This window comes from Macrotis lagotis, chromosome 8 (assembly GCF_037893015.1).
Source record: "Macrotis lagotis isolate mMagLag1 chromosome 8, bilby.v1.9.chrom.fasta, whole genome shotgun sequence".
Classification (NCBI taxonomy): domain Eukaryota; kingdom Metazoa; phylum Chordata; class Mammalia; order Peramelemorphia; family Peramelidae; genus Macrotis; species Macrotis lagotis.
In genome coordinates, this window is record NC_133665.1 from 126279881 (window position 1) to 126304196 (window position 24316).

Here is a 24316-nt window from a genome sequence, read left to right on the forward strand (position 1 = left end):
GGAAATAAATTGAAAGTTAAAGTTTTAAAAGAAAAGTCAAAGGGGAAAGGTAGTAAAATTGTGAGGAGGAATAAGAAAAGGGAAGATAAGGATAAAGAAAGCATGGAGGGAAATACAGAATTAGTATTCTTAACTGTAAATGTGAATGGGATGAACTGTCCCATAAAAGAAAAGTACATGGCAGAATGGATTAAAAACCAAAATCCTACATCTTGTTGTTTACAAGAAAGATATCTGAAGCAGAGAGATACACACAGGGTAAAGCTAAATGGTTGTAGCAAAATATATTATGCTTTAGTTGAGTAAAAGAAAAAATGGATTTCATTAAAAGGGATAAGGAAGGAAACTTCCATCTTCTTAAAAGGCACCATTGGTAATGAATCTTTATCATTACTAGACAAGTATGCAGCTAGTGGAATATCATCCAAATTCCTACAGGAAAAGTTGAATGAATTAGAAGGAGACATAGACAGCAAAACTTTAAAATGGGAGACATCAATCTCCCTCTCACAGAACTAGAAATTTCTAACTAGAAAGTAAACAAAAAGGAAATTAAGAAAGTAAATAAAATCTTAGAGAACTTAGATATGATAGACCTCTGCAGAAAACTTAATGAGGATAGAAAAGAATATGCCTTTTTCACAAGTACCTTATAATCAAATGCATAAAGACATAAATAATGAGTACACACTTCTCAGATGATGATGCAATAAAACATTACAAGTGATAAAACATCATGGAAAGATAAACCAAGAACTAATGGGAAATTAAATAACTTCACCATAAACAACAAATAAAAGAAATAATAAATAATTGCATCCAAGAAAATTATACTGAGACATCACAACAAAATTTATGGGATGGAACCAAGACAATTTTAAGGGGAAAATTTAAATCTCTATATGCCTATATGAATAAAATAGAATAAGAAAAAAGAAGAAATAGAAAAAAGACAAAGTAGAATAATGAATTGTATATGTAACTAAAAAAGCTAGAAAAATAATAAATAAAAGATACCCAATTAAATCACAAATTAGAATTTCTGAAAATTAACGAAGAAATTAATAAAATGGAAAGCAAGAAAACCATTGGATAACTTGAGTGAATGAATGGATAATAGCAAAAATAAAAAATTCCTAGACCTACAAAATACCAAAAATACAAAATTCCCAGTTTAACAGAAGAGGAGGTGTGGCTAGGTGGCACAGTGTATAGAGCATTATCTCTGGAGTCAGGAGTAAATGAGTTGAAATCCATCCTTAGACACTTATTACATTCCTAGCTGTGTGGCTTTGGGCAAACCACTTAACCCCATTTGCCTTGCAAAAAAAAAACCCTAAAAAAAAACCCAGAAGAGGAAATAAATTAGTTAAATATTCCCATTACAGAAAAAGAAATTGAAGAAACCATTAATAAACTCCCCAAGAAAAAGTCTCCAGGCCCAGATGTATTTACAAGTGAATTCTAGCAAACATTTAAGCAATAATTAATTCCTATTCTACACAAAATAGCTTTAAAAATCAAAGAAGGAGTTCTGCCAAATTCCTTTCAAGGCATCAACATGGTGCTGATACCCAAACCAGGAAGAAACAAAACAAAGAATCATCTCATTTTTTTAAGAAAGATTTTATTTATTTTGAGTTTTACAATTTTTCCCCATTCTTGCTTCCCTCCCCCCACCCCCCACAGAAGGCAATCTATTAGTCTTTACATTTTTTCCATGGTATACATTGATCTCAGGTGAATGCAATGACAGAGAAATCATATCATTAAGAAAGAAAATAAAAGTGTAAGACAGAACAAAAATACAAAATAAGATAATGTTTTTTGTTTTCTAATTTGAAGGTAATAGTCTTTGGTTATTGTTCAAATTCCACAATTAGTTCTCTGTATACAGATGGAATTCTCCATTGCAGAGAGTCCAAAATTGTCCTTGGTTGTGGCAGTGATGGAATGAGCAAGTCTATCAAGGTTGATCATCACCCCCATTTTGCTGTTAGAGTGCACAATGGTTTTCTGGTTCTGCTCATATTGCTCAGCATCAGTTTATGCAAATCTTTCCAGTCTTCCCTGAATTGGTATCCATCCCGATTTCTAAGAGAACCATAGTATTCCATGTCATACATATAGCACAGCTTGTTAAGCCATTCCCCCACGGAAGGACATTCACTTAATTTCCAATTTTTGCCATTGCAAACAGGGCTGCCAGAAATATTTTCATTCAAGTGATGGTTTTACACTTTTACATAATCTCTTCAGGGTATAGACCCAGTAGTGGTATTGCTGGATCAAAGGGTATGCACATTTTTGTTGCCCTTTGGGCATAATCCAAAATTACTCTCCAGAAAGCTTGGATGAGTTCACAATGTACAATGTATTAGTGTCCCAGAATTCCCACATCCCTTCCAACATTGATCATTGTCATTTCTGGTCATATTGGTTAGTCTGACAGGTGTGAGATGGTATCACAGAGATGCTTTAATTTGCATTTCTCTAATAACTAATGATTTGGAATGATTTTTTTCTTTTATATGACTATGATTTCCTCAGCTGTAAATTGCTTTTGCATACCCTTTGACCATATGTCAATTGGGGAATTTTTTTTTTAAATTTGATTCAGGAGGTGGCTAGGTGGTGTAGTGGATAAAGCACCGGCCCTTGAGTCAGGAGTACCTGGGTTCAAATCCAGTCTCAGATACTTTATAATTACCTAGCTGTCTGGCCTTGGGCAAGCCAATTAACCCTGTCTGCCTTGCAAGAAAAAAAAAACCTAAAAAAATATTTGACTCAGTTCTCTGTATATTTTAGAAATGAGTCCTTTGTCAGAAATACTATTTGCAAAAAAAAATGTTTCCCAATTTTCCACATTTCTTTTGATCTTGGTCACAGTGTTTTTTTTTCTGTACAAAAGACTTTAAATTTAATGGAATAAAAATTATCTGGTACACTTTAATCGATATTCTCTATCTCTTCCTTAGTCATAAACTGTTTCTCTTTCCAAAGATCTCACAGGTAAACTACTCCTTGATCTTCTAGTTTGCTTATAATATTGTTTTTATGTCTAAATCCTGTATCCATTTTGATCTTATCTTGGTATAGGGTATGAGGTGTTGGTCTAATCTAACTTTCTTCCATACTAACTTCCAATTTTCTGAACAGTTTCTATCAAAGAGAGTATTTTATCCCAATAGCTGAACTCTTTGGGTTTATCAAACAGCAGATTAATATAATCTTTTATTGCTATTGCACCTAGTCTGTTTCACTGATCCACCACTTTATTTCTTAACAAATATCAGACAATTTTGATGACTGATGCTTTATAATATAATTTAAATCTGGTAAGGTTAAGTCACCTTCTTTTCTACTTTTTTTCCATTGAATCCCTGGAAATTGTTGGCTTTATTTCTCCATATGAATTTACTTACAATGCTTTCTAATTCTTTTTTTTTAGGTTTTTTTTTTCAAGGCAAATGGGGTTAAGTGGCTTGCCCAAGGCCAGACAGCTAGGTAATTTTAAAGTATCTGAGACTGGATTTAAACCCTGGTACTCCTGACTCCAGGTCTGGTGCTTTATCCACTAGGCCACCTAGCTGCCCCAACTCTTTCTAATTCTTAAAGTAATTTGGGGGATTTTGATTGGTAGGCGGCTAAACAAGTAGTTTAGTTTTGGAGTAATTGTCTTTTTTATTATATTAATTTGACCTATCCATGAAAAGTTGATGTTTGCCCAGTTTTTTTAAATCTGATTTTATTTGTGTGAGATGAATTTTGTAATTGTTTTCAAAAAGATTTTGAGTCTGCTTTGGCAGGTAGACTCCCAGGTATTTTATTTTGTCTAGGTTACGTGAATGGGATTTCTCTTTCTAGTTTGCCCTGCTATATTTTGCTAGTCATATATAAAAATGTTGAGTATTGATGAGGGTTTATTATATATCCTGCTACTTTACAAAAGTTTCTCATTATTACTAGTAGTTTTTTAGATGACTTTTTGGGATTCTCTAGGTACACCATCATGTTATCTGCAAAGAGTAGGAGTTTTGTCTCTTCCTTCCCTATTCTAATTCCTTCCATTTCTTTTTCTTCTCTTATTGCTGAAGCTAACATTTCTAATACATTACTGAATAGCAATGGTGATAATTGACATACTTATTTCACCCCTGATCTTACTGGCAATTCCTCAAGCCTGCCCATGTTGCATATAAAGCCTGTTGATGGTTTTAGATGAATACTGCTTATTATTCTAAGGAATAAAAACCATCTAGTGTTTTTAGTAGGAATGTGTGCTGTAGTTTGTCAAAAGCTTTTTCAACATCTATTGATATTATCTTATGATTTCTGATAGGTATGTTATTAATATAATTAATTATGCTAACAGTTTTCCTAATATTGAACCATCTCTGCATTCCTGGGATAAATCCTACTTGATTATAATGTATTATCCTACTGATAACTGGATGTACTCATTTTGCTAAGATTTCTTTTAAAACTTTTTCCCCGGGCAGAGTCAAGATGGTGACAAGAAGGGATCCAGTCTTAGGAGCTCTCTGATAAAATTCATCAGCTAAGTACTCTAACTAAACTTTTGAGAGACAGAGCCCACAAAGGGACCCAGTGAGGCAGTTCTCCTACTCAAGGTAACCTGGAAAAGAGCAGAAAGGCTCTGCTCTCTGGGATAGGAGAGGCAGCCAGCCAGAGGGGTGGCACACAAGAGCCAAAGAACCTCAGCCTCCCGGAGGCAGCCCCAGGGCCCTGGGAGTCTCAGCTCACAGCAGTGGGGGAGTCTCCTGAGCTGCACCCCGAGGAGAACCGGGCAAAAAGCGGGGGACCTCTGCCAGAGTGAGCACATGGAGCCCAGCCCTCAGGGCACACAGCTAGCAGCATGGTCTTTTCCCAGCCCTGATCCAGGAAACAGAAGCAGGAGGAGCACATAAGCAGGAGCCTCCAGGGCATGAGCCCATTGAGCTAAGGGAGGGGAGTGAAGAGAGACTGCAGAGCTCTGTCCTGTGCCTCTGGAACAGGATGCTGGGGCTCTGACCACATTCAGATCCTGATAGCAGTCTAGGCCCCCCCCATAGAATAGCAGTGCCCCCCCACCTCAGCCCCATGTCAGAGGGAGGTGCTTATGGTCATTCAAAGACCAGGAGGGAGGACAGAACCTCACACACTGAGACCCTTGTGGGAGTGTCCCAAAAGCTTAGGAAGCACCCCCAAACCAGACCCAGGCTGGGAAAATGAGCAAGCAAAGGAACAAAAGGAAGACTATTGAGAAATGAGGAAGACTGAGAGATTGAGAATTGAGAGATGAGGAAGCACAAGCTCCTGCATCTAAAGACTCCAAGAAAAACAGAAATTGGGCTCAGGCTATGACAGAGCTCAAAAAAAGACTTTGAAAATCAAATGAGGGAGTTGGAAGAAAAACTGGGAAAAGAAAGGAGAGAGATGCAGGAAAAACATGAAAATGAAGTCAGCAGCTTAGTCGAGGAAATCCAAAAAAATGCTGAAGAAAATAGCATGCTAAAAACCAGTTTAGGTCAAATGGATAAAACAGTTCAAAAAGTTATTGAGGAGAAGAATGCTTTAAAAAGCAAAATTGGCCAGATGGAAAAAGAGATAAGAAAACTCTCTGAGGAGAACAAATCCTTCAGACAAAGAATAGAATTCAGGGAGATTGATGAATTTAACAGAAATCAGGAATCAATACTTCAAAATAAAAAAAAAAATGAAAAATTAGAAGAAAGGGGCAGCTAGGTGGCATAGTGGATAAAGCACCGGCCCTGGAGTCAGGAGAACCTGGGTTCAAATACGGTCTCAGACACTTAATAATTACCTAGCTGTGTGGCCTTGGGCAAGGCACTTAACCCCATTTGCCTTGCAAAAAACCCTAAAAGAAAAGGAAGAAGAAAACGTGAAATATCTCATTGAAAAAACAACTGATATGGAAAACAGACTTAGGAAAGATAATTTAAAAATTATTGGAATACCTGAAAGTCATGATCAGGAAAAGAGCTTTGACATCATTTTCAAAGAATTACTACAGAAAAATTGCCCTGATATTCTAGAGGTAGAGGGAAAAATAGAAATGGAGAGAATCCACTGATCCCCCAGAGAAAGAGATCCCAAAAAAACGACCCCTAGGAATATTATAGCCAAGTTCCAGAACTCCCAAGTCAAAAAGAAAATATTACAAGCAGTCAGAAGGACACAGTTCAAATATCATGGAGCTGCAGTCAGGATCACACAGTACTTAGCAGCAGCTACATTGGAAGATCATAGGGCTTGGAATACAATGTACTGGAAGGCAAAAGAGCTTAGAATTCAGGCAAGAATGAAATACCCATCAAGGTTGAATGTCCTCTTCCAGGGAAAAAGATGGACTTTCAATGAACCAGAGGAATTTCAAAGGTTCCTTTTGGAATGGCCAGAGCTGAACAGAAGGTTTGATCTTCAGATACAGGACTCAGGTGAAGCATGGAGATTGGAGGAGTGGGGGGGAAATATGAGGGACTTAATGAGGATGACCTGCATGTATTCCTGCATAGAAAAATGACACTGAAGATACTCATATGAACCTTCTCAGTTAATAGAGCAGGTAGAGAGAGCTTTTATAGTTGAAGCACAGGAGAAAGCTGAATTCGAAGATAAAATATGGTGTAAAAATGGAGTCAATAGAAAGAAAGGGAAATGGAATGGGAGAAAGAAAAAGGAGAGGGGGAGTAGTCCAAGATATTTCACATAAGATTTTTTTTATTGCAATGAGCTATTGCAATGATATGGAAGTGGGGAGGCAAGGGGGAATGAGGGAAACTTTGCTTTCATCAGAGATGGTTAGGAGAGGAAACAGCATATAAACTCAATGGAGTAGACATCTGGAGTAAGAAGGAGGGGGGAGAAGGGGGAAGGGGTGGGGATGTGAATAAAGGAGGAGAGGATGGACCATGGAGGGAGAGTGGCCAGATATAACACATTTTCTTTCTTACTTCTTGCAAGGGGCTGGGATTGGAGGGCCTGCCCAGGACCACAGGGCCAGGTGGACTCTGGGCCTAAGGGGTGATATGGAGGCTCAGGGCTTCTTGGCCCCAGGACCAGTGATCTGTCTGCTGCACCACTCAGTGACCCTACAGCAGAGTCAGAGTGAAAGGAGAGAGAAAATAGAGTACATGGTAGTGGAGAAATAAGAAAGGAGGGAGTTGCAATCAGCAATGGCAATGGTGGAAAAATATGGAAGTAACTTTTGTGATGGACTTATCATAAAGAATGTGATCCACTCACGACAGAGTTGTTGGTGTTGGAACAAAGACTCAAGCACCTTTTTTGTTATTATTATTTGGGGGAGGGTGCAGGGCAAGTGGGGCTGGGTGGCCTGCCTGGGGCCACATGGCAGAGTGATCTTTGGGTGTCTGGGGCCGGATTTGGACCCAGGTGCTCCTGGCTGAAGGACCAATGCTCTGTCTGCCACCCAGCCACCCCTACTATTATTACTATTTTATTTCATTTTGGGTCTTTTTTTCTTTCTTTTTTTTTGGTTTTTGCAGGGCAGTGGAGATTGGATGGCTTGCATGTCACATGGCTGGGTGATTGCTGGGTTTACGAGGTGGATATGGACTCTGGTGCTCGTGGCTCCAGGGCTGGTGCTTTGTCCATTGAGCCACCTGGCCACACCTACAATTATTACTATTCTTTTTTTATTTTAATTTTTTTCTTTCCCATTTACTTTTTTCGCCCAAGCAAGTCTATCTATATTCATGGGGGCGAAGGGGTATTTTGTTTACTTGTAAACAAGAATATTTTATTAATGTAAAAAAACATTTGTACAAAATGAGAATAAAAAATAAATTAAAAAAAAATTGCCCCTAAATTCATCAGGGAGATAGGTCGATACTTTTCTTTCTCTGTTTTAAGTCTTCCTGGTCCAGGTAACAGCACCATATTGGTGTCCTAGAAAGAGTTGGGAGAGTTCCATCTTCTCCTTTTTTTCCAAAGATTTTATATAGAATTGAAACCAATTGTCCCTTAAATGTTTGAGAGAATTCACTTATGAATCCATCTTGCCCTGGATACTTTTTTCTTAGGGAGTTCAATAATGGCTTGTTGAATTTCTTTTTCTGAGATAGGGTTATTTAGGTTTTTAATTTCCACTTCATTTAATCTGGGCAACTTATATTTGTGTAAATATTCATCTACTTCACTTAGATTGTCAAATTTATTGGCTTAGAGTGGGCAAAATGATTCTGAATTATTACTTTAATTTCCTCCTCATTGGTGGTGAGTTCACCTTTTTCATTTATGATATTAGCATTTTGTTTTTCTTCTTTCTTTTTCTTAATCTAATTGACCAGAGGTTTAAAATTTTTATTGATTTTTTTCATAAATCTAGTTCTTGGTTTTCTTTATTAGTTCAATAGTTTTCTTGCTTTTAATTTTATTAATTTCTCCTTTAATATTTATATTTTCAAATTTGGTATTTAATTGGTGGGTTTTAATATGTTCTTTTTTAGCTGCATATTTAATTCATTGATTTCTTTTTTCTGTACTTTATTCATGTAAGCATTTAAAGATATAATATATCCCCTGACAGCCACCTTGAGTGTATCCCATAAGTTTTGGTATGTTGTTCCATTATTGTCATTATCTAGGATCCAATAATTAATTCTTTCTATAATTTGTTGCTTGATCCACCCATTCTTTAAAAATGAGGTCATTTAGTTTCCAATTAGTTCTGGGTCTATATCTCCCCTGCCCCAGTAATGTATATGATTTTAATTGTAATAGGATCTGAGAAAGATGTATTCACTATTTCTTCCTTTCTTCAACTGATATTAGGTTTTTATGTCCTACTAAATGGTCAATTGTTGTGTAAGTGCCATGTACTGCAGAAAAAAAGTATATTCCTTTCTAACCCCATTCAGTTACCTCCATAGGTCTATATATCTAGATTTTCTAACAGTGTATTTACCTCCTTAACTTCCTTCTTGTTTATTTTGATTCAATGTATTTAAATCTGAGAATGGGAGTTTGAAATCTCCCACTAGTAGAGTTTTGCTGTCTATGTCTTCCTGTAGCTCTTTCAACTTCTCCTTTAAAAATATGGCTGCTGTCCCACTGGGTGCATGCATATTTATTATTGAAATTACTTTTTTGTCTATGGTACCTTTTTAGGAGGATATACTTTCCTTCCTTATCTATTTTAATGTTATTTATTTTTGCAGCTACTTTGTCTGAGATAGGCTTTGCAATCCCTACTTTTTTTCACTTCAGATGAAGCAAATATATATTTTGATACAACCTTTTACCTTTTCTTTAAATGTATCTCTCTGCTTCAAATGAGTTTCTTGTAAGCAACATAATGTAGGATTCTGGTTTTTTAATCCACTCTGCTATTTCCTTATGTTCTAAGGGAGAGTTCATTTGATTCACATTCAAATTTATAATTATTAACTCTTTATTGCCCTCTATGTTATCTGCCCTCTGTTGGCATTTTCCCCCTTTTTTCCCTTTATCCATATTCCCCAGTGTTTTGATTCTAAATACTGCCACCTTCAGTATGTTTGTTCTTTTATATTAAACCCCCCCCTTTTTCCTTTTTCCCCTTCTTCCCTTCCTTTTATTAGTTTCCCTTTTTCTCCCCTCCCTGTCCCCCTCCCCTTTTTCCTTTTTAATGCTTGAAAGGTAAGATAAGTTTTTTTAACTTAACTAAGTATGTCTAAATTAACTTTAAGCCAAATCTGATGAGATGAAGATTCAAGTGATTCTCACCTCCTCCCTTCTTCCCCTCAATTACAATAGTACTTTTGTACTTCTTGATGTAATAAGTTTTATCCCATTCATTATCCCTCCAATCTCACTTCTTCTTGCTGCCCCCCTTTTTAAGGAGGTATTGTTTTTAAATCATTCTATCTGTGTCACAGAAAAGTTATGAGTTTCCATCACTTCTGGCTGCATATATTCTCTCTAATAGAGTCATAATTCTCAAGAGTTATACAAGAGTCTCCCAAGTGGCTATATAGACAGTTTTGTCTTATTTGATAGCAGTTTTTTTAAAACCTATTCATGTGTCTCTTGAGCCTCCTGTCTGATGTCCAAACTTCTTATTTAGCTCTGGTCTTTTCATTACAAAATCTTGGAAGTCTCCCAGTTCTTTAAATGTCCAACTTTTCCCCCTGGAAGTGAATGCTCAGCTTTGTCAGGTAGTGGAATCTTAACTCCATTCCATGCTCCCTTGCTTTTCAGAATATCTCATTCCAGGCACTTTGATTCCTTAATTTTGCTGTGGCCAGGTCCTGCATAATACTTACTGTTACTCCTTGGTATTAATTTTTTTTTCTTTCTTGCTGCTTGTAGGATTTTTTCTTTTATCTAATAGTTCTGGAATTTGGCTAAACATTCCTTGGTGTTTTAATTTTAGGATCTCTTTCTGGAGGGGATCAATGTAGTCTTTCAATAACGATTTTGCCCTCTGGTTCCATGATATCAGGGCAATTTTCTATCACTAAATCCTGTAATATTAAGTCCAGGCTTTTTTTTTTTCTCTTTGATGTTTTCATGCCTATAATTCTCAGGTTCTCCTGTCTTGATCTGTTCTGGAAGTCAATGGTTTTTCTGATGAGGTATTTCACTTTTTACTATTTTTTCAATCTTTTGGTTTTGTTTAACATAATCTTGTTTTCTGATGAAGTCTTTAGCTTCTGCCGATTTCATTCTTTTTTTTTAGAGATGATCATTTTTCTTCTTTTATCTTTTGTAACTCCTTTTCTAGTTGGTCCATTCTATTTTTGAAGGACTTTTCTATTTGCCTAAGTATAGTTTCAAGAGAATCATTTTCTTTTTGCATTTGCCCAGTTGAATAGCTGAGTTATTATCATTTTTTATTTTTCCAATTATATTTTCCAAGGATTTGCTTTCTTGCTGTGAGATGTTAATTTTCTTTTGTAACATGTCAATTTTCTCTTGAGTTTATTTCCCCAATTTTTCCAATTGATTTTTAACCTCCTTCCTGATTTGAAAGAAGTTTTTTTCTGGGCTTTAGGCCAATTCATATTCTCCTCAGCAGTGCTAGATCTCTCTGGGTTAGAATCTGTCTCTTCTAAATATTTTTCCATGGGTCCCCCTTTTCTCTGACCTTTTTTCATTATATGTTTGGTTTGGAGGAGCTGGCTCTCAGGCTTGCTTTTGAAGATCCTTAAGGCTTTGTTCACTTGACTTAGTAATTCCAAGGGCCAATTAGTAGGGGGCACTGGTTGCTTTCTCTGGAGTTTTTGAAGTCCTCAGCAGCAGGGTCTTAGTTGCCCTTGAGCACTGGTCTGGGCCCTGGGGGAGGGACTTACTCTCTTTCCTTTGAGTGAACTCTGTTGTCCTGAGGGTGTGGTGTTGTGGGGGGCAGGGATTGTTTATTGTTTGTTCTGGGCAAAGGGCTCTGCTGAGCATATGGAGCTCAGGTTCCCAATCCAGCTGGTTGTTCTTCAGGCCTGCTCTGAGACTCTGTGCTGGAACTCACCCTCCCTAGTTCCTCTCCCCCTGTCCAAAGTCTCTGCTAAATTTGGATCTCAGACTTGTCCATCAAAGAAGTCTCTATGGCTGAGGATGGCACTCTATCTTCCCCCTGCTGCTGTTCTCATTCTGATCTTCTGTTCTCCTCTCCAGCTTCACCCAAGGTCCCCTGAGACAGATCTTATTGGTAGGTGTTGTTCTCCTAGCTTCTCTTTCTGGTTTTGTTGATAGAATTTCTGTTAATAGGTTTCTGTCATGTTAATTTTGAGGGGGTAAAGGGTGTATAGATCCAAGCCTATTTTTCTGGGGCTGAGGTCTGATCCCTGGCTTGTTGTTGGCCAAGATGCTTCCTATGCAGTCTAAGTCTTGCCTTTGTGGAGGCTTGTGTACTCCTTTTGGTCCAGATACAGATTTAGGATGGTTTATTCCCAACCCAGTCCTGTGTATTGCCAGGTGTTCCTAGGGTTCAGACTTTGTTTGAAGTTGGGATCCTCTCTGATGATTTATTATCTAGCTGCTGGGCCCTCTGCTGTTATCAAGCTATTAGGACCTGTATTGCGTTGTGGCTAAAAGCCTCCCATTGGCTTTTCTACTCTCCATCTCCTGGACTTTACTTCCCCTTTCCCCTCCAAAAGATAGACCATTAGAGAAGATACTTCATGATGTGAACCACTGAAAACTTCTTTGAAACCTTTCTTTTTCTTGGTGGTATCTCTAGCTTGAATGTCAGAATATAGGAATATAGGCTTCATTTATCTTTGATAAAGAAAAGATCTGGGAGCATGTTAGCTTCATGCTGCCATCTTGGATCCACCCAGGAAGTCCCCTGTTTTCCAATTTTCTCCCCAGTTTTTGTCAAATATTGAATTCTTAGATCAACATCTCATAATTTAGTAAGTTAAGGTTGTAATGAGAACATGACTTAAACATAAAGGATAACTTCCTACATAAGGAAGAGAGCAAGCAATAAGTTTGCCTGACAGATTTATGGGGAAGGGAAGAATTTATAACCAAAAAGAAAGATAAAAACATCATGAAATGCAAAATGGATTATTTAGATTATATTAAATTAAAAAGGTTTTGCAAAAAACCCCAACAATGTCAAGATTAGAAAGTTAGCAGAAAGTTTGGAAAAAATTTATATTGAATATTCCTGATATAGTACTCATTTAAAAATACATAAAGAATTGAGTCAAATTTTTTTAAAATGCAGCCATTCCCCCTTGATAAATGGTCAAAATATATGAACAGATATTTTTCAGGTTAGTTTCTTCTTTTACAATATATCTAATGTAGAAATATGTTTAATGTAATTGTACATGCATAAGTTAGGCCAGATAGCTTGAGATAGCTTGAGAGAGGCAGAATAATTTAGGACTCAAAACCTTACAAAATTAATGTTGATAACTATCCTTCTTTGTAATTGGAAAAAATACTATTTTTATATATGTATATATTTACATATACATATATGTACATATACTCCTTAAAAGTTCTAAAAACAAGCCTCCCTATTTGCTGTCTCTCTTCCAAATCCTTGAGTTGCTTTCTATTACCACCAGGATATCATGCAGACTCATTAATCTGTTGATTAAAGCTTTTCATAATATTTCTTCAACACAACTTTCTAAATATTTCATTATTTTCTTCTTTAACACAATTTGTAATTTGGACAAAAAAACTACCTTTGAAAAATGACATTTCATTTTCTTTCATTGTACCTTTGCATATAGTGTCCCCCCATGCCCACTCTTAGAAACCTTAGCATCTCAAGAATCATTTCAGGTGTGTTCTATTCAAAATATTCCCTAATTATTCACCTCACCCCATATAAAATGATTCATTTTCAGTTCAAAGAGTCTTTTGTTTACTTATATGTATATAGGCATATATATATAAACATATTAAACTAGCAATAGAATTAAAGTTCCTTACAGAAAAAAAATGATATCAACTTTGATATCTGTACTTAGTTCCTGTCTCAGGACTTTGATCAATGCAAATATTTACCTAATGCTGGTCAAATTGAATTGAATTTGAACTGGGGCAATAATGAATTCATTTCTCCCAGACTTTTTTCTTTGACTATCCTGGCAAAACTTCTAATGAATCAATTAAATCATCATACAGTTCATTTATTAGGTCATTAAAGCTACTCAAGATTATTTGCATTTGGATCAATGTTTGTCATAATATAGAGATAGATAGCCTATACACACAAAATTATCAAGAAATTGTTCAAAAATTGACTGAGTTTGACACTCATCACCTAACAGAAAAAAAAATGAGCCTGATTCTCCAACACAATGTTCAATGTAGTCAAAGAGTTCACTCACAGAAAAGATTAATGGTAAATCAATGATCTTCTTCAAAGATCAATTCCTAGAAGAACTGCAAAAGCATACAAAGTCTAGACCATCTTCCTTTAGAGTTCTCTTGAGGGACACATTGTACACTACTATAAAACTAGAAAGAAATTATTGGAATAGTTTCTTACTAATGGTTTGGATTAAAAGAAAATGTACATATGTAATCAAGGAGAAAAATAACATGAAGCATTAAAATGCTATTAGGTATTTTAAAGTACATTTACCTTAATCTACACTAATGGACATGAAAATTAGTTTTTAATTCGTTACCATAAAAAAAGGAAAAATGAACCCAATGCCAATTAGGATATTTTCCTCCATTTGTATAATGAATAAAAATTAAGTTGCTTCTTTTACAGAAGAAAAATGCAATTGGCTAACATTTTTTAAAGATGTTATGTTAAACTATATTGTTAGATTTCATGATTAAAAAATGAAATCAAATCAAATCATTTCCAAACTTTTCATCAGTATTAGAGATTTTAATCTTGGTTATTGAAAAATACTATGAATATATCAATAGATTTGTGAATACGTAATTGTTTTCCAAATAGTTTATATCAATTTGTTAGTTTTACTCGCAATATCCTATAGAAAGTATCTATACACATCACCAGACTACGGTGCATGTGATTAATTTTTGTTTCAAAGAAGAATCCAGCTGACTTTCTGATTGTGGCAAAACAATCATGATTTGATGAATATCATTTAAGTTATTTTTAAAAAGAAGCAAGGTGGGATTATAAAGACCCTGGTGCAAGTTTTGACTCTTAACATGCACTGTGAGTCAGGAAAAGTCAAGTTATATCTCAGAACTCAAGCCACTCTCTAAGACTCAAATGTCCTGACATGTCTTGAGAGAAGCTTTTTACTTAGTTTCCTATGTTAATGAAATCAGAGTCCACTACCTATATCTTTCTTTTTTTTGATCTACTAAATTTTTCATTTCTCTGTTTTTCCAACTACATGTAACAGTTTTATTAACCATGTTTTGCAAATTTTGAGTTTACATTATTCTCCCTCCCTCTTTTTCTTCCCCCTTGCCCTGAAATAAAGCAATCTAATATAATCTAATCTAATGGGCTCTACATTTATAACAATCCTAAACATAGTTCCATAATGACCATGATAGAGAAGAATCAAACCAAACAGAAGATAGAAAACTTTGGAGAGGAAAAAAAATGATAAAATAAGACAATGTCTAAAAATTGAAGACAAGAAGATTTGTTCTTCATTTAAACTCCACAGTTCCTTTTTTGGGATGTGGATGGTACTTTTCATCACTAGTCTTTTAAAATTGTCTTTGTTATACTATTGAAATGAACATGTTCATTGTAGTTGATCATTACTCCATGCTGATGTTAGTGCATTTGCTGTCTGGTTCTACTCATTTCACTCACCATCAATTCATACAATACTTCCCAGGCTTTTCTGAAATCCCAATCCTAAAAATGGAATTCCTGATAGGGATTCCTGAAATTCCATGCCACTGCATAAAGAGCTACTATGAATATTTATATACATGTAAGATTCTTATACTTTTTTATGATCTCTTCAGGATACAGAATTATGAGTGGTCTTGCTGGATTAAATGGCATGCACAATTTTATTGCCTTTTTGGGCATAATTCCATATTTCTCTCCAAAAAAGATTAGATCATTTTACAACTCAATCATCAATGCATCAGTGTCCCAGTTTTCCCACATCCTAATCAACATTGATCATTATTCTTTCTAATCATATAGGCCAATGTGCTGGTTATGAGATGGTTCCTCAGAGATATTTTAATATGCATTTTTCTATTCAATAATGATTTAGAGCAATTCTTCATTTGAATATAGATAGCTTTGATTTATTCATCTGAAAATTGCCTTTCCAAAACTTTTGACCATTTATCAATTGGGGAATACCATGTTTTTTTTTTAAAATAAATTTGACTCAATTCCCTATATATTTTAGAAAGGAGTCCTTTTCAGAAACACTAGTTGAAAATTTTTTTCCCAATTTACTACATTCCATTTAATCTTGGTTGCAGTAGTTTTCCTTGTGCAACTTTTTTAAAAATTTTATGTAATCAAAATAATCCAGTTTATTGTTTTTAATATTCTCTATTTCTTCTTTTGTCATAAACTGTTTCCCCTTCCCTAGGTCTGACAGGTAAACTATTCCATGTTTTCCTAGTTGGTTTATAATATTATCTTTGATGTCTAAATCCTGCACCTATTTTTACATTATCTGAGTATAGAGTCTATTGAGATACTGATCTAAGCCTAGTTTCTGCCATGTTTTTTCCAGTTTTTCTAGCAGATTTTATTAAAATTTTGAGTGAGTTTTTATCCTAGATGCTGGAGGGTTTTTTTTTTTGGTTTATTAAACAGTAGTTTACCATAGTCATTTACTGCTGGGGTTTTTTTTGCATCTGCTCTATTTTATTTATTCACCACTCTATTTCTTAGCCAGTTTTAAATAATTGGATGCTCGATGCTTTATAATAAAATTTTAGATCTGGTATGACTAGACCATATTTCTTTCTTAAAAAGGTAGGAAACAATTTACAATACCCCTTCAGTTATCCAATATAGTCTGGAATGCTTGAATAGTTAAAGATTTAGCTCTCCTAATGCATTGACTCCTTATGGATGTGAATCCTTTTTTATGACATTTTTGTTGAAAGACTTTGCAGTCTTCTGTCAGAACAAAAACCTTGGAAGGAATTGTGAGATGATGTTATGTGCATGGAATCTATTGAGTCTAATAAAAACCTTCCATCATTTCTATATTTTATATCCTATATACCAAAATTCAATAATGTGGCTCTTCAGCTCTTCATCTATTTGATGTTGCAAGGCAATAGAGTATTCTATAAAAGTAGATGTTTTAAATAATATCCTTTAAATAAACAATTAAATGTAAAGATTTCTAAAATGCCTTATTCTTTTCCCTACCTTGAGAGACATTTCTTGCACACACTTCATAGTTTGTAGAAATTAAATGATATCTTGTAAGTACAGTTCTTAGTAAATCTTTAAGTGGCATTTTTAAAAACAAATTGAGGAATTTACTATCTCATAAGTTAAGACATCTAGTTTTTAATATACCCTGCTATGAAAGATCTGTATTTCCCTCCATTCTATTTTCCCCCATATGTACTCTTCTCTCCTTTCACCTTGTTCCTCCTCACTAACATTTAATTTCTCATCACTACCTCTCTAAATTTGCCTTCCCATTTATCAGTCACTCCTCTTTTGTTTTTCCCTTACCCCTTCTACTTCCCTGTATGGCAAATGCTAAGTTTTCTAAACCCAAATGAATGTACATGTTTATTCCCTCTTTGAGCCAAATTCAATGAGAATAATATTTAAGTATTTCTCAACTCTAATTTCTTTCCCTCTACTGTAATAGGTGTTTTGTGCCTCTTCATGTGATACAATTTATCCCATTATTGCCACTCTCTTTCCTCTTTTCCTGGGACAATGCTTAATTTTTTTAATTCCCTACCTCACCTTTTGCATCATCACAGCAAAATCAACTTTTATCCACACCCTCTGTCTAAGTATATACTCTTTCTAATATTGATATAGTTCTCAAGAGTTACATGTATAATCTTCCTGTTTAGTCATAAAAATAGTTTAATCTTACTGAATAACAATTTTCCTTTTTATCTACCTTCTTATGCATCTCTTGAATCTTGTATTTGAAGATTGAATTTTTATCTTTCCCCCCTTAAGAACATACTTAGTTTTGCAGCACAGTTGATTTTTTATTGTAATTCAAGTTTCTATGTCTACAGAATATATTATATTCCTGGTCTTCTGGGCTTCACATGTAAGTCCTCTTCTGACATGAAGTTTTCATCTTCCTTATTGTCAAAGTAGTTTCATTAGGTTAGGATTTTTCTGTTCTTTTGTTTCTCTAATGTTCATCCTAATCCAACTTTCTTTTGTTGATCTCTGTTCTTGGACCACAGAGAAAAACTGTCCCAAGTTTGGGGGCTGGAAGTCAGAGCTCTGCTACTGACTTTTTGCCCACTGGGGCCTCGCATCTTAGCAGCTTTCCCACTGCAATAGATAGTCATTGCACTGATTGTACTGACACACTGGTGCTCATAATTGACCCTCTACGTCAGGCCTGGAGGCTTCTCAGTTGAGTTGCTGTGCTATTGGCTTATTGAACCTATGTACCTAGGGCGCCTAATTGTTGATCTGAACTGTGGTTGCAAACTTTCTGTTTTCTTCTTTCACACCTACTTGTGCTGGACCATGCTTACCCTACCCTCAAGCAAGACAGGCCTTTCCTGAAGTCCTTTCATGAGATCTTAAACCAGAAATGGAATATTCTGAATTTTTGTGGTTTCTTTCATTCCAGAATCTATTTAGAGCCTCAATTAAGAGTTTCTGAGAGAAGCTAAGAAGAGCACAGGGAGAGGTTTTTGCTTCTCTCTATCATCTTGGATCCACCATAACCCTCCAACCTATTTTCTCCATTTATGCTTTTCTCTCGTCTTTCAATCTATCCTCCCTCCTCAGTATTTTAATTTTGACTACCATCTCCCTCAATCTGTCTTCCCTTCTATTAGTATATCCCACCTTTCCTTATCCCTTTCCTCTCCTACTTCAATGTAGGATGATAAATATCTAGACAGAATTGGAAGTGTATGTTATTCCCTCTTTTAGTCAAAACCTTTGAGAGTAAGATTCAGTCAACACTCACCCCCTCTCTTTTATCCCTCTATTATAATAGATACTTTGTGCCTCTTCAAGGGATATGGTTTTTCCTATTGGGCCACTGCCATTTTTCTCTAAGGAAAATATTATTTTTTAATATCATCACATTTTAATCAACTTATATTCAGATCCTGTATCTAAGTATAATTCTTCTAACTATACTAGTAGAAATACAGTTTGAGAGATACAAGTATGATCTATCCATCTAGGGATGTAAACAGTTTAAACTTATTAATATTTTTTCTTTTTCTGCTTACCTTTTCATACATCTTGTGAGTCTTATATTTGAAGGCCAAATTTTCTCTTCAGTTCTGATCTTTTTATCAGAAAAGTTTGAAAGTACTCTCTTTCATTGAATATGCATTTTACACCTCAAAGATTATGGTCAGTTTTTCTGGATAGTAGATTCTTTTTTGTAATCTAAGCTCTTGTGTCTTTATAAATATAAAATTATAGGCTCTCTGATTCTGAAAGTTGACAATTTTAAGGTCCTCATAATCATGACTACAAATCCTTAGTACATGGATTGTTTCTTTCAGACTGCTTGCATTATTTTTTTCCTTGACCTGAGAATTCTGCAATTTGACTATAATATTCCTTTGAATGTTTAATGAAATCATTTATTCAGGAAATTTTTCTTGGATTCTTTCAAGGACTATTTTATCTTCTCAGGTTAGGATCCTAGGACAATTTTCTTTGATAGTTCCTTGAAAAACATTGTACATGCTTTTTGTTTTTTGTTTTGTGCATTTTGACTTTTAGTTAGTTCAATAATTCTTAAATGATTTCTGCTTGTTAGATATTCCAGATCAGTTGATTTTTCCTATGAGATGCTTTATACTTTCTTCAATTTTTCCATTCTTTTGATGTGATTTGAAGAATAATTAATGTCTTATAGTCTTTAGCTTTCACTTACTCAATTCTAATCTTTAAGGTTTTATTTTCTTCAGCTAGCTTTTCTATCCAATTTTCCATTTGACTAATACTAATTTTAAATGTTTTGTTTTCTTCAGTTAATATTTGTACTTATGTTTCTAAGCTGTTGACTCTTTTTACATTATTCTGCATAATTCTCATTTTAAAACATATTTTTTAATTTTTAATTTTACAATTTTCCCCCTAATCTTACTTCCCTCCTCCCACTGCCCATAGAAGGCAGTCTAATAGTCTTTATATTGTTCCTATGCTATGCAATGACCTAAAGTGAATGTTTTGAGAGAGAAATCATAGCTTTATGGGGAAAAAATGAGATAGAAAGATTAGATAATAAGTTTTTTTATATAAAAGGTAATAGTCTTTGGTCTTTGTTCAAACTCCACAATTCTTTCACTGGATATAGATGGTATGCTCCATTGTAGATAGCCCAAAATTGTGCTTGATTGTTACACTGATGGAATGAGCAAATCCATTAAGACTGATCACCCTTCACCCTTAAAACATAAGGAAATAGCAGAGTGGATAAAAAATACAGAATCCTACAATATGCTGCTCTAAAGAGGCTCATTTGAAGAAGATATATTTATTAAAGGTAAAAAATTGGAGCAAAATATATTTTGCTTCAGCTGAAATGAAAAAAGCAGGGATAGCCATCCTCATCTCAAAGCAGCTGCAAAAATAGATAGCATTAAAAGAGATAAGGAAGGAAACTATATCCTCCTAGAAGATAGCATAGACAATAAAGTGATTTCAAAACTGAATATCCATGCACCCAATGGAATAGCAACCATATTCTTAGAGGAGAAGCTGAAAGAACTAGAGGAAGACATAGACAGCAAAACTTTACTAGTGGGAAACTTCAAACTCCCACTCACAGATTTAGATAAATCAAATCATAAAATAAACAAGAAAGAAGTTAAAGAAGTAAATAGATTTTTTTTATAAAACCTAGATATGATAGACCTATGGAGGAAATTAAATGGGGATAGAAAGGAATATACCTTTTTTCTCTGCAGAACATGGTACTTATACAAAAATTGACCATGTACTAGGGCATAAAAACTTAATAATAAATTGTAGAAAGGCAAAAGCACTGAATGAATCTTTCTCAGTGCAAGAAAAATCTTATGCAGTATTGGACCAGGGAGATAAAGAACCACAATTAACGGGAAACTGAAAAACCTCATTTTTAAGAATGAGTGGATCAAACAGCTATATTATATAAAGAATTAAGTATTTTTATCATAGATAATGACAATAATAAAACAACATACCAAAATCTATAGTATTCACTCAAAGTGGCTGTCAGGAGATATACTATATCTTTAAATACTTACATGAATCAAAGATGAAATCAATGAACTAAATATGCAACTATAAAATTAGAAAAAGAAAAAAACTAAAAGCTCCCAATTAAATACCAAATTGTAAATTCTAAAAACTAAAGGAGAAATTAATAAAATTGAAAGCAAAAAACTAATGAATTAACAAATGAAACCAGGAGCTGGTTTTATGAAAAAAAATAAAAGTTTTAAACTTTTTGATTAAAAATAAAAGAAAACGAAATTGCTAATATCATAAATGAAAAAGGTGAACTCACCACCAGTGAGGGGGAAATTAAAGTAATAATTCAGGAATTATTTTGCCCAACTTTATGCTAATAAATTTGACAATCTAAGTTCAGTGGACAAATATTTGCAAAAAATATAAGTTGCTCAAGTTAAATGAAGAGGAGATTAAATAGCTTAAACAACCATATCTCAGAAAAAGAAATTCAACAAGCCATCATTGAACTCCCTAAAAAAACTCTCCAGGGCTGATAGATTCACAAGTGAATTCTGCCAAGCATTTAAGGAACAATGGGTTCCAATTCTGTATAAACTCTTTAGAAAAGTACATGAAGAAGAACATCTGCCTAACCCTTTCTATGACACCAATATGGTCCTGATACCTAAGCCAGGAAGAGTTAAACCAGAGAAGTAAAAGTATAGACATAACTCCCTGATGAATATAAATGCAAAAATCTCAAATAAAATCTTAGGAAAATGATTACAACAAGTTATCACTAGGATAATACAATTTGATGAAGTAGGATTTATCCCAGAAATGCAAGGTTGGTTCAATATTAGGAAAACTGCCAGTATAATTAATTATATCAGCAAAAAAAACTATCAGAAATTATATGATCATATCAATAGATGCTGAAAAATCTTTTGACAAAATGCAACATCCATTGCTACTAAAAACACTAGAGAACATAGGGATAAATGGACTGTTTCTTAGAATAATAAGCAGTATCTATATGAAATCCTCAACAAGCATTATATGCAATGGGGAGAGGCTAGGGACATTCCCAATAAGATCAGGGGTGAAACAAGGATGCCCATAATCACTACCACTACTGTTCAATATTGCATTAGAAATACTAACTTCAGAAATTAGAAAAGAAAAAAGAAATTGAAGGAATCAAAATTGGGGAGGAAGAGACAAAACTCTCACTCTTTGCAGATAACATGATGGTATACCCAGAGAATCCAAAGAAATCATGTAAAAAAACGACTGGAAACAATTAGCAATTTTTAGCAAAGTTGCAGGATATAAAATAAAACCTCATAAATCCTCAACTTTCCTATCTACAACTAGCCAGATATAAGAGCTAGAAAGAGAAAAACCATTCAAAGTAACCTCAGACAATATAAAATACCTGGGAGTCTGTTTGCCAAGGCAGACTCAGAAACATTTTGAAAACAATTGCAAAACAGTTCTCACACAAATTAAATCAGATTAAAATAACTGGACAAACATCTAATGCTCATGGATAGGTAGAGCTAATATAATAAAAATGACAGTTCTACCAAAATTAAACTACTTGTTTAGTGCCCCACCAATCAAAAGTCCCAAAAATTACTTTGAGGAGTTAGAAAAGTTGTAAGTAAATTCATATGGAGAAATAAAAAAAATCAAGAAATTCCAGGGATTCAATGAAAAAAAGTGGAAAAGAAGTTGGATTAGCCCTACCTGATTTAAAATTATATTATAAAGCATAAGTCATCAAAACTGTCTGGTATTGGCTAAGAAATAAAGTGGTGGATCAGTGCAATAGACTAAGTGCAATAGCAGGAAATGATTATAGTATTCTTCTGTTGAAAAATCCAAAGAGTCCAGCTATTGGGATAAGAATTCTCTCTTTAATAAAACCTGCTGGGAAAATTGGAAGTTAGTATGGAAGAAACTTAGATTACACCAGCACCTCACACCCTATACCAAGATAAGATCCAAATGGATGCAGGATTTAGACGTAAAAAAACAATACTATAAGCAAATTAGAAGATCAAGGAGTAGTTTACCTCTCAGATCTATGGAAAGGCAAGCAGTTTATGACTGAGAACGAGATGGAGAACATCACTCAAATCAAACTAGATGATTTTGATTACACTAAATTAAAAGCTTTTGCACAGATAAAACCACTGTAATCAAGATCAAAAGAAATGGAGTAAACTGGGAAACAATCTTTACAACTAGTATTTCTGACAAAGGGCACATTTCTAAAACATACAGAAAATTGAGTCAAATTTTCAAAAAAAAGCCAATCCCCAATTGACAAATGGTCAAAGGATATGCAAAAGCAATTTACAGATGAAGAGATCAAAGCAATCCACAGGCATATGAAAAATTGCTCTAAATCATTACTTATTAGAAAAATGCAAATTAAAGCTTCTCTGTGTTACCAGCTCACACCTGTCAGACTGGTCAACATGAGCAGAAAGGACAATGATCATTCTTGGAAGGGTTTTGGAATATCTGGGACACTACTACATTGTTGGTGGAACTGTGAACTCATCCAACCTTTCTGGAGAGCAGTCTGGAATTATGCCCAAAGGGCAACAAAAATGTGCCTACCCTTTGATACATCAATACCACTACTGGATCTATACCCTGAAGAGATTATGAAAAAGAGTAAAAGCATCACTTGTACAAAGATATTCATAGCAGCCGTGTTTGTGGTGGCAAAGATTTGGAACTCAAGTAAATGTCCTCAATTGGGCAATGGCTTAGCAAACTGTGCTGTATGTATGTCATGGAACACTATTGTTCTATTAAAAACCAGGAGGGGTGGGAATTCAGGGAAACCTGGAAAGATTCACATGAACTGATGGTGAGTAAGATGAACAGAACCAGAAAAAAATACTGTACACCCTAAAAGCAGCATTGGGGGATGATCAACCTTGATCAACTTGCTCATTCCATTAGTGCGACAAATAGGAACAATTTGGGGTTGTCTGAAATGGAGAATACCATCTGTATCCAGAGAAAGAACTGAGGAGTTTGAACAAAGAACAAGGATTAATAACTTAAATTTAGAAAAAAAACCTGATTATCTTATTAATCTGATCTTGCTGTCTCTTATACTTTATGTTTCTTCTTTAAGGATATGATTTCTCTCTCATCACATTCAATTTGGGTCAATGTATACTGGGAAATTGCCTTCTGTGCAGCATGGGGGGGGGGAGTAAGATTAGGAGGAAAATTGTAAAATTCAAAATAAATAAAAACTTTTAGTACAAAAAAAGAAGATTGATCATCAACCACATGTTGCTGTTATGGTGTACAATGTTTTCCTGAATGTGCTGATTTCACTTTTCATCATTTCATGTAAAACCTTCCAGGCTTCTCTAAATTCCCATACCACCTGTTTTCTAAGAGAACAATAATGTTCTATAATGTACATATACAACAATTTGTTCAGCCATTTGCCCGTTTATGGATATTCACTCAATTTCCACTTCTTTACCACCACAAACA